Source organism: Amphiprion ocellaris, chromosome 14 (genome assembly GCF_022539595.1).
Source record: "Amphiprion ocellaris isolate individual 3 ecotype Okinawa chromosome 14, ASM2253959v1, whole genome shotgun sequence".
NCBI lineage: Eukaryota > Metazoa > Chordata > Actinopteri > Pomacentridae > Amphiprion > Amphiprion ocellaris.
This window is the reverse complement of record NC_072779.1, coordinates 35,252,924-35,266,595: the sequence shown is the minus strand read 5'-3', so window position 1 is coordinate 35,266,595 and position 13,672 is coordinate 35,252,924. Positions and strand designations below refer to the sequence as shown.

The following is a 13,672-nucleotide window of genomic DNA, read 5'->3' as shown; positions in this document are numbered from 1 at the left end:
CCAAAGTCTAAAACTGAAGAGACCTTAAACCAAAGTCTAGAACTAAAGACTTTAAACCAGAGTCTAAAACTAAACACCTTAAACCAGAGTCTAAAACTGACGAGACCTTAATCCAGAGTCTAAAACTGATGTGACCTTAATCCAGAGTCTAAAACTGACGAGACCTTAATCCAGAGTCTAAAACCAAAGACCTTAAACCAGAGTCTAAAACCAAAGACCTTAAACCAGAGTCTAAAACTAAAGACCATATCTTCCTTCAGTTTGTTTCTTTGTTATTGTTTTAGAAAAAGCGCTGGTCAGACTCGATCTTCAGAAAACAAACTTTATTTCACCAGTTTGTTGATCAGCTGCAGAGTTTGGACTCAACAGATCAATAATCACTCGATCATTGATGATTATGAAAAGAGAAACAAAAGACATTCAATAAACAGACAGAATTCAATTCAGTTCAATTTTATTCATATAGCGCCAGTTACAGGTCAAAATGTGTCAAGACGCTTTCCAGAACCCAGAGCAGCCCTAAGGAGACAGTGGCAAGAAAAACACCCTTTAACAGGAAGAAACCTGGAGCAGAACCCAGATCTTTATATGGGGGGACACATCTGCTACTGGAAGGAGGGTAGAGAGGGACAGAAGAGGTAGAGAGGTGAAGGTAGAGGGGTAGAGGTAGAGGGATAGAGGTAGAGGTAGAGGTAGAGGGGTAGAGAGGAACAAGGAACATATAACACACAGTTGGATCCATGTATGCTCAGATAGATGATACGTACAAAGTAGAAGCTAACATGTAAACTGATTCATAGTTTCCTGTTCTGATGTACGGCTCTGGCATTAAATATACTACATACACTATATTGCCAAAAGTATTCACTCACCTGCCTTGACTCACATATGAACGTAAGTGACATCCCATTCCTAATCCATAGGGTTCAATATGACGTCGGCCCACCCTTTGCAGCTAGAACAGCTTCAACTCTTCTGGGAAGGCTGTCCACAAGGTTTAGGAGTGTGTTTATCAGAATTTTTGACCATTCTTCCAGAAGGCCATTTGTGAGGTCACACACTGATGTTGGACCAGAAGGCCTAGCTCTCAGTCTCCACTCTAATTCATCCCAAAGGTGTTCTATGGGGTTGAGGTCAGGACTCTGTGCAGGCCAGTCAAGTTCATCCACACCAGACTCTGTCATCCATGTCTTTATGGACCTTGCTTTGTGCACTGGTGCACAGTCATGTTGGAAGAGGAAGGGACCAGCTCCAAACTGTTCCCACAAAGTTGGGAGCAAGGAATTGTCCAAAATGTCTTGGTATGCTGAAGCATTCAGAGTTCCTTTCACTGGAACTAAGGGTCCAAGCCCAGCTCCTGATAAACAAGCCCACACCATAATCCCCCCTCCACCAAACTTTACACTTGGCACAATGCAGTCCTACAAGTATGGTTCTCCTGGCAACCGCCAAACCGAGACTCGTCCATCAGATTGCCAGATGGAGAAGCGTGATTGGTCACTCCAGAGAAGGTGTCTCCACTGCTCTAGAGTCCAGTGGTGGCTGCTTTACACCACTGCATCCCACGCTTTGCATTGCACTTGGTGATGTATGGCTTGGATGCAGCTGCTGGGCCATGGAAACCCATTCCATGAAGCTCTCTGCTGAAGCACTGTTCTGGAGCTAATCTGAAGGCCACATGAAGTTTGAAGGTCTGTAGCGATTGACTCTGCAGAAAGTTGGCCACCTCTTGGCACTATGCTCCTCAGCATCCACTGACCCCGCTCCGTCAGTTTACGTGTCCTACCACTTGGTGGCAGAGTTGCTGTCGTTCCCACACACTTCCACTTTCTCATAATACGGCTGACAGTTGACTGTGGAATATTTAGGAGCAAGGAAATGTCACGACTGGATTTGTTGCACAGGTGGCATCCTATCACAGTTCCACGCTGGAATTCACTGAGCTCCTGAGAGCGAGCCATTCTTTCACAAATGTTTGTCAAAGCAGTCTGCATGCCGAGGTGCTTGATTTTATACACCTGTGGCCATGGAAGTGATTGGAACACCTGATTCTGATTATTTGGATGGGTGAGCGAATACTTTTGGCAATATAGTGTATATAGTAAAATTCAAACAGTAACTAGATGAACATATCAAGTATAGTATAGTACAGAAGTTTTACTAAACCTGATCCATATCAGTTGCTTTTTCAGTGCTTTCATTCAGATTTTAGATCATTTAGTGCATTAATAATAGAAACATTTCCTAAAGGCTGCTGTCCTGATAACCAGGTTTAGAAGAATCTCATGTCTCCATATCTACATTTTTGACACGTTGTAGTCCTGATATGGAGATTTTCAATGATCGTGAAGCTTTAATGTCCAGTTTGGTATCTTTGGTGTCTTAATATCCAGATTTTGACTCATTAATTCACTAATATCTGTGTTTTTGAAACATCAGTGTCCTAATATGGAGATTTTGAAGAATTTGATGTTATGATATCCATTTTTTTTTACATTAATATCCAAGTTTTGGACTCTTTGGTGCATTTAAAGACAGATTTTGGACTCTTTGGTGTCCAGATTGGTTTGACACTTAGGGGCTTTTGACCAAAGAGCACCAGATGCTAGGTTGGTTCAAAGTTGAGAGCCAGTGCTTTTTTGGTTCAAATCTCGTGCCGCCCCAGAACGGGTTTGTGTTTCCATTCGGAAGGAGCAAAGTTGGAGCTGCGTCATTGCACCACCACAAAACGTGTGTACGTACTGCGTACGTAGCCGTTCAACAGCGTTCGCGCCATACGGAAACCCACACAACAACAATGGAGGACTTCATTGGAGTGGTGTACATGGCTTTGCTAGTGTGTCTCGCCATCGTTGAGCAGCAAAACCTTCTGTTAGGGGTTACCCATCGGCGTCGCCGTTCCAATGCCCGGCGATCACGTTTGAGAAGAAAGGTAATTATCAAAGACGTTTGGATACTTAACAGTAAACGTGCTAGCATTAGCTTAGCTACTTAGCTTCGACTACGCTTGCATTGATTACTTAGCAGTTAAACACGCGCAATAAGTTGATGATCATATCTATGTTTATCTTTTTAGATGTTTTTAGATGTCACCCCGCCCCCTGCCCGTGACATGCTCGGCTCTCAACTTTGGCCAAGTCTGGCCCAGCAACGAGTTGGTGCCCGAAAAAGCCCCAGTTTTTGGAGCCCGGAGCCACAGCTCCGGTGGTGGAAAGACAAAAAACCGGCGCCAAGTCGGGCACCGGCTCCGACTCCGAACGGGCTCCACCCCGGTCGAAAGCCCCTATTTGAGATTTCCTCAGCAGACCAGGTGCAGCGTGAAGGGATTGGTCCAGATAATATGCAGGTGTTTAGATAAGTCAGGGATGATTGAGGATGTACAGTCTTTCTAGCTAACAGCAGCCTGTCAGGAAAGATGATGATTATAGTGAAAGAAGAACAAAATGCAGTGAGATCAGATAAAAGTTGATCATCACTGTATGATACAATCATTATTCTCTACTAATGAGACTATTCCTCCCATCATTGCTCCCACTGGACCCCCAAGAGCTCTGATCGCTGCCCCTGCAGTACCGAATCCAGCCACCCAAGCAAAACCTTTTTCAACTTCCTTAGTGATCTCGTCTTCAGCCTGTCTTCTTGCTTCTTCAGGCATCATACCTGGATTTCCTCTTAAGAGTCGCTCCATCGATTCTTGAATCACTCTCTCAGCCTCCTCTAACATCTCGTTGGTGTAGAAGCTTCCCCCATTTCTCTGAACCATCATGTTGATCTTCTTCAGCAGTTCTCTGACCTGAGAACGATTCTTCGTCTCATTGTTGAAGACATGATATCCTCCACCACATTGACTGATGAAGCCGCTGAGATCTTTGTTTCCGCTGATCATTTTTTCTATGGAGACTTTGTTCCGCTTCAGTTGGTTTCCGTGGGTGAACAGGACCATCATGTACTCTCTTGACTTTTCTCCGAACACTTTCTGGATGATTTTGACAGTTTCTCGTTCTTCTTTGGTGAATCTGCTGGGTTGGATCACCACCAGGAACACATGAGGACCAGGAGCAGAGAGGGAGATGCACCGAGCGATTTCTCTCTTCACCTCCTCTTCAGGTCTCCTGGTGTCAAACAGACCTGAGTATCGACCACAGGCAGAGTCTGACCGTTGAATTTTGCCATTTCCTTCTGACACTTTGTCGTCATTGAGGATGAACCCAGTGAGTCTTCAAAGGCTCTTCTTCCTAAGATGGTGTTTCCTGCTGTGCTCTTCCCAGTTCCAGTTTTCCCAACCAGCACCATCCTGAAGACCGGTTCTGCTGGTTCTGTTGGAGAACATTACAAAGACATCATTGATGCTGTCAGGGACAGTAGGAATTTACAGCAGAACCAGAGCAGTGTGTTCAGTTCAGTTTTATTATTTCTGTTATATTTAGTAGTGATTTACACATGGCTGTTATGTGCTAAATAAGAGAGTTGTGTTGATCTGGGAGTTAATAAAAGTTACTCAAGCTTCATTTCTATGGTGTGAAGGAATGAATACACTCAAACACACCAATAGTCATTGCTGACACACACACACACACACACACACACACACACACACACACACACACACACACACACACACACCACACACACACACACACACACACACACACACACACACACACTTAGTACTGAAGGCCACTCCATGTCATGAAGACTTCCTGTTAGAACAAAAGCTTTAAAAAAAAGTTTAAGAACTGATAGAATCCTGATGACTGGAGTCGCTGCTCAGGTAGAAGCTGTGATAATAAATGACAGACAGAAGTCAGCAGGAAATGATGAAGAGAATAATACCGATAGAGAAGTGAATCATAACAGGGAGGGACTCTGAGGGACGCTGTAGGAGGAAGACCTGCCAGGACTCTGCTCTGGTCCAGGTAAGATATCGTCTATTCTGATAAAGCAGACCAGTTGTCTCCATGGTAGTCTGTAATCTTAATCTGAACTTCTCCCAACTACAACATAAACCCAAAGATCAGAGAGAATCCTCAGAACTGCTGCTGCTGTTGCTTTCATGAACTGCTGCTCTGTCTGTGTCTCTCCTCCTAGTATCAGTAAACCTTCCTCTCAGCCTAAATCATCTGATCACCAGTGAGTCTCTGAGTCGACCTGAACATCGCTGAACTTCCACAACATGTTTCTGTCCATGTTTCTGTCCACTCTGATGTTCCACCAACATAAAACCTCACTGTTCACCCTGAGATGAGGATTTTTTCCATGACTGGACCCAACAGGAGCTTTAATAATGTCGAGTTGTGACTTTAAGAGAAAACAACACTGAAAATCTGTTTTATGTATTTATGTCCAACATGGAAACTCCTCCAACAGGGTTCTATAAAACTGGGACTGGACTCAATGAAACATCAGGGTTTTAAAACTCCGACAGCTTCAGATGATTTCATAAAAAGTGGTTCCATAAACAGTCAGATGTAATTAATGTCCTACACAGCTGTAATAAATGTGTGATAAAAGTTGATCCGAAGAGTTTAAAGAAATGAAAAACCAGTGATTATTCCATTTTATTTACTCAGCACTTCATCTTCCTCTGCTTTGTACCTTTAAACTCCACATATTTTTATGACTTTGCTGTTGGATCATGAAGCTCAACGGATCGTTTTCTGTCAGATAGAAACTCCTGAACAGACTGCAGCTGTGTTTTACTCAAATCTTTTCACAGTAACAGATGAAGAACAGACCAAAGATACAAACAGGAAGACAAATAAAGTGGAATAATAAGCAGCTTCAGGACTCTTTAACTCTGCTGATGTACTTACTGTCGGCCATGTTGCTGAAGTCTCTGCTGATGACCTGAAGGTCAACTCTGGTTTTTAGTCCAAGACGAGCTCAGGGTCTCTAAGAAAGACACAAACGTTTCACACAAAGAGTTAAAATGGTTCAAAACTAACAGAAAACTGTCAGGAGTGACTCACATGTTTGAAAATTGATTAAAATTGGACCAAAGTTTCAGCAGAGAAGTTCATTAACTAGTCTGGCTGAGTAAACGTCCAATCAGAGCTCACAGTTCAGTCACATGACAGATTTAATATCAGCTTTTAAACACGCTGGTGTTCTAAAACACACATGTAGTGGTAATATTCAGAGTTAAACAGTCTTTGTATTAATATCCAACTTCTTGACACTTTATTGCCGTAATATCTACGTTTTAGGAACAGTGGTGTCTGAAGGTCCACATGTTTGTGACGTCTGTCTTTCATGTGTTTTATCAGATCGGGAGTCTTTCTGGACATTGATATCTACGTTTTCAACACGGATGCATCAATATTCAGATTTCCTTGATTAATGGATCCATGACATTCCATGAAACCACATTTGGATGGTTCCACAGCATCGCATCAATCAGCTGATCAGTTGTGATTACTGGCAGTGAAACAACAGCTGGTGAAGAACATCCAGAAGAAACTCAGACATTAGAACAAACTGAACAGAACCAGAACCACTGGAGGTCGGATCACGTGCACATGCCCAGTTTCACGTGCACACGTTGAATTAACATCATTGATCAGCTGTAGAAACTGTCCATAAATAAAAAGTCAGAATCACCAGAATGAAAGTGATTATTGTGTTACTCAGTCCCTCTATGAATTCACGATGTTGCACCAATTCACGTGAATTCAACCAATCTCTGTGAATTCTGCACCACCTTGCAATTTTGTCGAATTACCGCAACTTTTCTGCAATCTTGTCACCACCTCCCGTGAGTTCCACCAATCATAGCAGTCCTAAACATAATGCACATATGTCACCGAATTCACTTCCTGTTTGTGGTCTGAAGATGCAGACATGTCATTCTAATGTCTCTCATTTACCAATAAAAATTACTGCTGAAGATGGTGAAAAACAATTCCCTGATGTTCTTCACCAAAGCAGAGCTAAACTGTTTTACACCCGTAAAATATTGTGGTGGAAAACAAACGGAAACCATCGACTCACAAACACTTTTCTACCACCAAACATATCAGGAGAACGTCTGAAAGAAGCGGAAACAGACCAGACAAACCACCGTGATGGAAACTGTTGCATCCAGATCTGTTGGAGCTCTGAAAGAATGAAGGGAAGTTAGATTCATTATTCCACCAAGGAACACGGAGGAGTTATATGACGATCGGTGTGAATCCTTCCTCTGTCAGCAACATTACTCAAAAATGGACTAACGGATTTGGATGAAATTTCCAGGGAATGACACAAGGACCAAGTGATTAGATTTTGGCAGTGATGCCAGATATAGTCTGGATCCACGGATTGGTTAAAGATTTCTATATCATTGCCAGATAGCAGCACGGCGTCACTGTAACCATGACAAGTGAACACTAAATCAGCTGATTGTGATCCTGCTACAAATCCACTGCTGAGGACTTATCAGGACTTATCCATCAGAAATGACCCAAGGAACAACTGAGTAAATCGTGGGGGTGTTTGTGGGTGGAATTGGAGTCCCATCAATTCCCGCCGCCCGCTACATGTTTAGGTCACATGATCCGGTATCCGTACATAACACACACCTGTGCTCAGAGCAAGGTCAGAGAATGAACAGTCTTGGTGGAGTACTGTTTTCTGAGTGCTTTTCTTGTTAATGGACGTGACAAGCTGTGAGCACGTGTGTTGCAATTTCATTGCAACTAATAGGCTTAAAACATCGCAACTTACATCGCAATTTTTTAGAAAAGCTGCCATTAAATTTAGGCATTTTAGGGACACAATGATCTGGAAAAACACCCCTGAAATCCTGGAGGGACTGATAGTGTAACGGACAGGTAGGTGTGCGGACATGGCCTCAAAGAAGACAATCTGATGGAATTTTCTCCAGCCTTTATTCTCTGCAGAGGAGATTATTTTACTTGAATCAGTCTCTGGTGACTTTTCTCCCTGTACTCTGCTCCTAAACATACAAACGAGAACAGAGTTCACCAGAGCTGTGCTGCATGAGAACACACAGGGTTTTTACTGACAACTGGTCGCAAAAAAGAAAGTGAAACCAAACTCATAAAAACAGTCAAAACAACACAAAACAGGTTGACAACAAAATAACACACAACAGTAAACAACATGCACCAGAAGCTACAGCATGAAATACTACATCTACAAAGAATACAATACGACATCACAGCAGCATGTTCTCCCACAACTTACCCTAAGCAAGGCAAACGACTACTGTGAGGAGCTACGGAAGACGAGGAGGAGCTATAGAAGACGAGGAGGAGCTGGAGAAGACCAGGAGGAGCTGGAGAAGACCAGGAGGAGCAAAAGAAGACCAGAAGGAGCTGGAGAAGACCATGAGGAGCTACAGGAACCTGGGAGGTACAGATAAGGCTGAGTGCAGTAAAGCAGCTCACAATAATGGCAAATAAAAAAACTCATAAAATAACTCATTGAGATAAAATTCCAAAATGCTCAATATGACAAACATCAACTGAAAATAACAAATAATAAAATTTATTTTAAACTCTATTACATTAAACAAGACAAACAGTCATAAAGTGATTAAAAAAAAGTAGTACTCTGAGATAAAAAGTCCAAATTATAAGATAAGATAAGATAAAGTTCTTTATTTCTCCCCACTCCAGGGGAAATTTACATTGTTACAGCAGCTTATGTAACAGTAGACGTAGTGATAAGAATAAAAATAATAATAGAACAATAGTAATAATATTTACAATATATACAAGGGTGAGAGATGAGGATAAAGTGGCTTAACAGAAAAAATAAAAATAAAAATAAAGTTTAAAAGTCCAAAGATGACACCTGAAAGGAAGAAACCTGAGTTTCAACCAGAATCTGCAGAATAAAGAAGAAAATGAACTAATGAGAGGTTTTAGGGCTGAAAAACGTCTGCATTCCACCAAGAGAACATTCCACCATGAGAACGTTCCACCACGAGAACGTTCCACCAAGAGAACGTTCCACCATGAGAACACTACACCAAGAGAACGTTCCACAATGAGACCGTTCCACCACAAGAACGCTACACCAACGTTCCACAACAAGAACGCTCCACCACGAGAACGCTACACCATGAGAACGTTCCACAATGAGAGCCTTCCACCCTGAGAACGCTACACCACGAGAATGTTCCAACACGAGAACTTTTCACTAAGAGAACGTTACACCAAGAGAACATTCCACAATGAGAACGCTACACCTAGAGAATGCTACACCTAGAGAACACTACACCAACATCTAGAACCTCCAGACTCAGTGATCAGATGACAAAGAACATGAAGATGAAGAGTCTTAAACTAGAACTCTGTTCTTGGGAGGTCACCAAAGTTAGTGTGGCATCGGTGTGTAACTTTGCCAAAACCATGTCGGACTCCGTAGTTTTCTCTGGACCCCTGCCTGATCTGACAAGCGATGATATGTTTAGCCGTATGGCATCGTTTCGCCGCTGGTCGTCTACGTGGTGCACTGCAAACGACGTTGGCTTTATAGACAATTGGAGCTCTTTCTGGGGAAAACCTGGTCTGATTAGGAGAGACGGCATCCATCCCACTTTGGCTGGTGCAGCTCTCATTTCTAGAAATATGGCTGATTTTATTAGAACTCCTAAAGCATGACAACCCAGAGTTCAGACCAGGATGCAGAGTTGTAGTCTTCCACACCTCTCTGCAGTTTCCTCTCAGCTGTCACCCTCCAGTAATTCAGTTAGCTTTATTGAGACTGTGTCTGTCCCCCGACCACCAAAATTCAATAAATTAAGCAAATCAAAAATAAACAAAAGACATAGTAACCATAAAAATCTAATTAAAATTAATACCACTATTTCAACTGAGCGAAGAAACAGGACAATTAAATGTGGTCTGTTAAATATTAGATCTCTCTCGTCTAAATCTCTGTTAGTAAATGATTTGATAACTGATCACCAGATTGATTTGTTCTGTTTGACTGAAACCTGGTTGCAGCAGGAAGAATATGTTAGTCTAAATGAATCAACTCTTACTAGTCATACTAACTGTCATGTTCCTCCAATCACAGGCAGAGGAGGAGGAGTGGCAGCAATTTACCTCTCTAGCTTAAAAATGAACCAGAGACCTAAACCTAGTTACAGTTCATTTGAAAATCTTACTCTGTGTCTCTCATCCAGATTTAAAAGCTCAGAAACCAGTTTTATTTATTGTTGTATATCGTCCTCCTGCTCCTTACTCTGAGTTTTTATCTCAATTCTCAGACTTTTTATCTGATTTAGTGCTCAGCTCAGATAAAGTCATTATTGTGGGTGACTTCAACATTCATGTTGACGTGGACAGTGACAGCCTTACGACTGCTTTTAATTCAATATTAGACTCAATTGGGTTTTCTCAACATGGAAATAAACCAACTCATAGTTTTAATCATACCCTTGACCTCGTTCTGACTTATGGCATAGAAATCAAACAGTTAACAGTATTTCCCCGGAATCCTCTTCTTTCTGACCATTTTATGATAACATTTCAATTTACAACAATAGATTGTATAGGAGTTAAGAATAAATATCATTACAGTAGATGTCTGTCTCACAATTCGGTGACTAAATTTAAGGAAATAATACCCTCTCTATTTAGTCCAGCACCACTTACTGATATAATGGAAGGAAAATATTATAATTTTACCCCCACAGAAGTGGATTATATTGTTAATAATGCTGCAGCCTCACTGCGTACAACACTTGATAGTGTTGCACCTGTAAAAAAGAAAGTACTATCTCAGAGAGGACCTGCTCCTTGGTATAATTCCCAGCTGCGGACTTTAAAGCAGGCATCCCGAAAGCTGGAAAGGAAGTGGGACTCCACTAATTTAGAGGAAGTTTATGTAGCTTGGAAAAATAGTCTAGTAATTTATAAAAAAGCTCTTGGTAATGCCAGGACAACATATTATTCATCTTTAATAGAGGAAAACAAGAACAACCCCAGGTTTCTCTTCAGCACAGTAGCCAGGCTGACAAAGAGTCAGAGCTCTGTTGAACCTTGTATTCCTTTAGCTTTGAGCAGTAACAACTTCATGAGCTTCTTTACAAATAAAATTATTACGATTAGAGAAAAAATTAATCTGGCCCTTCCTGCAAATGTCACAGATGTATCATCGAGTACAGATGCTTTAGAATTGGCTGTAAGACCAGATGGATATTTAGAATTTTTCACCCCCATACATCTCTCTGAACTCATTTCAATAGTTTCTACATCCAAACCATCAACATGTCTTTTAGATCCTATCCCAACTAGACTGTTCAAGGAGGCTTTACCTTTAATTAATTCCTCAATGTTAGATCTGATTAATCTCTCTCTAGTAACAGGCTATGTACCACAGGCTTTTAAGGTTGCTTTAATCAAACCTTTACTTAAAAAGCCTACTCTAGATCCAGATGTTTTAGCCAACTATAGACCAATTTCCAACCTCCCATTTCTCTCCAAAATTCTGGAAAGAACAGTTGCAAATCAATTATGTGAACATTTAAGGAATAGCTTGTTTGAAGAGTTTCAGTCAGGCTTCAGAGTGCATCATAGCACAGAAACAGCTCTGGTGAAAGTTACTAATGACCTTCTCATAGCGTCAGATAATGGACTGGTCTCTATACTTATTTTATTGGACCTTAGTGCAGCATTCGATACAATCGACCACAAACTTTTATTACAACGACTAGAACATTCTATTGGCATTAAAGGGACAACACTGGACTGGTTTAAATCCTACTTATCAGACAGGTTCCAGTTTGTGCATGTCAACAATGACTCTTCTGAGCATACTAGGGTTAATCATGGAGTTCCTCAGGGTTCTGTCTTAGGACCAATACTGTTCACATTATACATGCTTCCCTTAGGCAACATTATTAGGAAGCACTGTATTAATTTCCATTGTTATGCTGACGACACTCAATTGTATTTATCTATGAAGCCAAATGAAACTAATCAGCTAGCTAGACTGCAAGATTGTCTTAAGGACATAAAGACCTGGATGACCTATAATTTCTTACTACTAAATTCAGACAAGACTGAAGTCATTGTATTTGGCCCCAAACATCTTAGAGAATTGCTTTCAAAGCATATAGTTACTCTGGATGGCATTACATTGGCCTCCAGTACTACTGTGAGGAACCTCGGTGTTATCTTTGACCAGGACATGTCCTTTAACTCGCACATAAAACAAATCTGTAGGACTTCCTTTTTCCACCTGAGAAATATTGTGAAAATCAGGAACATCCTGTCTCAGAGTGATGCAGAAAAACTAGTCCATGCATTTGTTACTTCTAGGCTTGACTACTGTAATTCCTTATTATCAGGTTGTCCCAATAGCTCTCTGAAATATCTACAGCTGATCCAAAACGCTGCAGCCAGAGTACTGACGGGAGTTAGCAAGAGAGATCATATTTCTCCTATATTGGTTTCTCTTCATTGGCTTCCTGTTAAATCTAGAATAGAATTCAAAATCCTTCTTCTGACATATAAAGCTCTTAACAACCAATCTCCATCATATCTTAAAGACCTGATAGTACCATATTATCCTAGCAGAACTCTTCGCTCTCAGACTGCAGGCTTACTTGTTGTTCCTAGAATCTCTAAAAGTAGAATGGGAGGCAGAGCCTTCAGTTATCAGGCACCTCTCCTGTGGAACCAGCTCCCAGTTTGGGTTTGGGAGGCAGACACCCTCTCTATTTTTAAGACCAGGCTTAAAACCTTCCTTTTTGACAAAGCTTATAGTTAGGGCTGACTGGGGGACCCTGACGGGGTGAGCTGGTGTTTTCATTTGCAAAACTGACTTCCCCTCTTGACGTCCCTTTAGTTTGCCCCTAGTTATGCTGCTATAGGCCTAGGCTGCTGGGGAACCTCTCTTGATGCACTGAGCCCTTCTCTAACTACCTATGTATTTACTATATATACCATTATTGCATTACATTCACTCTGTTTCTTTCTGTGTCCTTTCTCCGAGTGTCCCTGGTCCCAGAGCTGGATGCTGGATGCTTCAGATGTGTGGCTGTGTTTTATGGTCCATGTGTCCCACCCCCCCACCTCTCTATCTCTACCCCTCTATCTGTATCCCTCTATCTCTACCTCTACCCCTCTATCTCTACCTTTCTACCTCTTCTGTCCCTCTCAACCCGCCCGGCCAGCAGGCAGATGGGTCCCCCCACATTAGAGCCGGGTTCTGCTCCAGGTTTTTTTTCCCTGTTAAAAGGGTGTTTTCCTTGCCACTGTCGCCTTTTGGCTTGCTCTGGGGGTTCAGGCATATGGGTTCTGTAAAGCGTCTCGAGACAATTTGACTGTAATTGGCGCTATATAAATAAAATTGAATTGAATTGAATTGAATTGAATTGAATTGAATTGAATTGTTCTTCAGGATCTTCGTTTTCTCTTCATGGAGAACAGAGAGTAGAACTTGGAAACACTCAGTGAAGTACTGGAGTACTTGTACTGAGTACTGGAGATGAGCTGCAGACGCTTCTGATCATCAGATGATTGATCAGCTTCTTCTTCTGTGGTTCTGCCAGGTTCTCCTCTAAAGAGCAGCCAGAAAAAAGCAGATGGTTCTACACACACGCACGCATGCACGCACGCACGCACGCACGCACACATTTAAATGTTCTTCTCACTGGAGTCTGGTTCTGTACAGGTGGGTGCTGACGTCATTCATCTGATCATGACGATTC

The 13,672-nt window shown here is 41.8% G+C and overlaps 1 pseudogene; it reads right to left on the bottom strand.

Annotated features, from left to right (window-relative positions):
- Nucleotides 1–437: 437 nt before the first annotated feature.
- Nucleotides 438–5,893, bottom strand: LOC111575724 (GTPase IMAP family member 9-like; annotated as a pseudogene).
- Nucleotides 5,894–13,672: the final 7,779 nt, after the last annotated feature.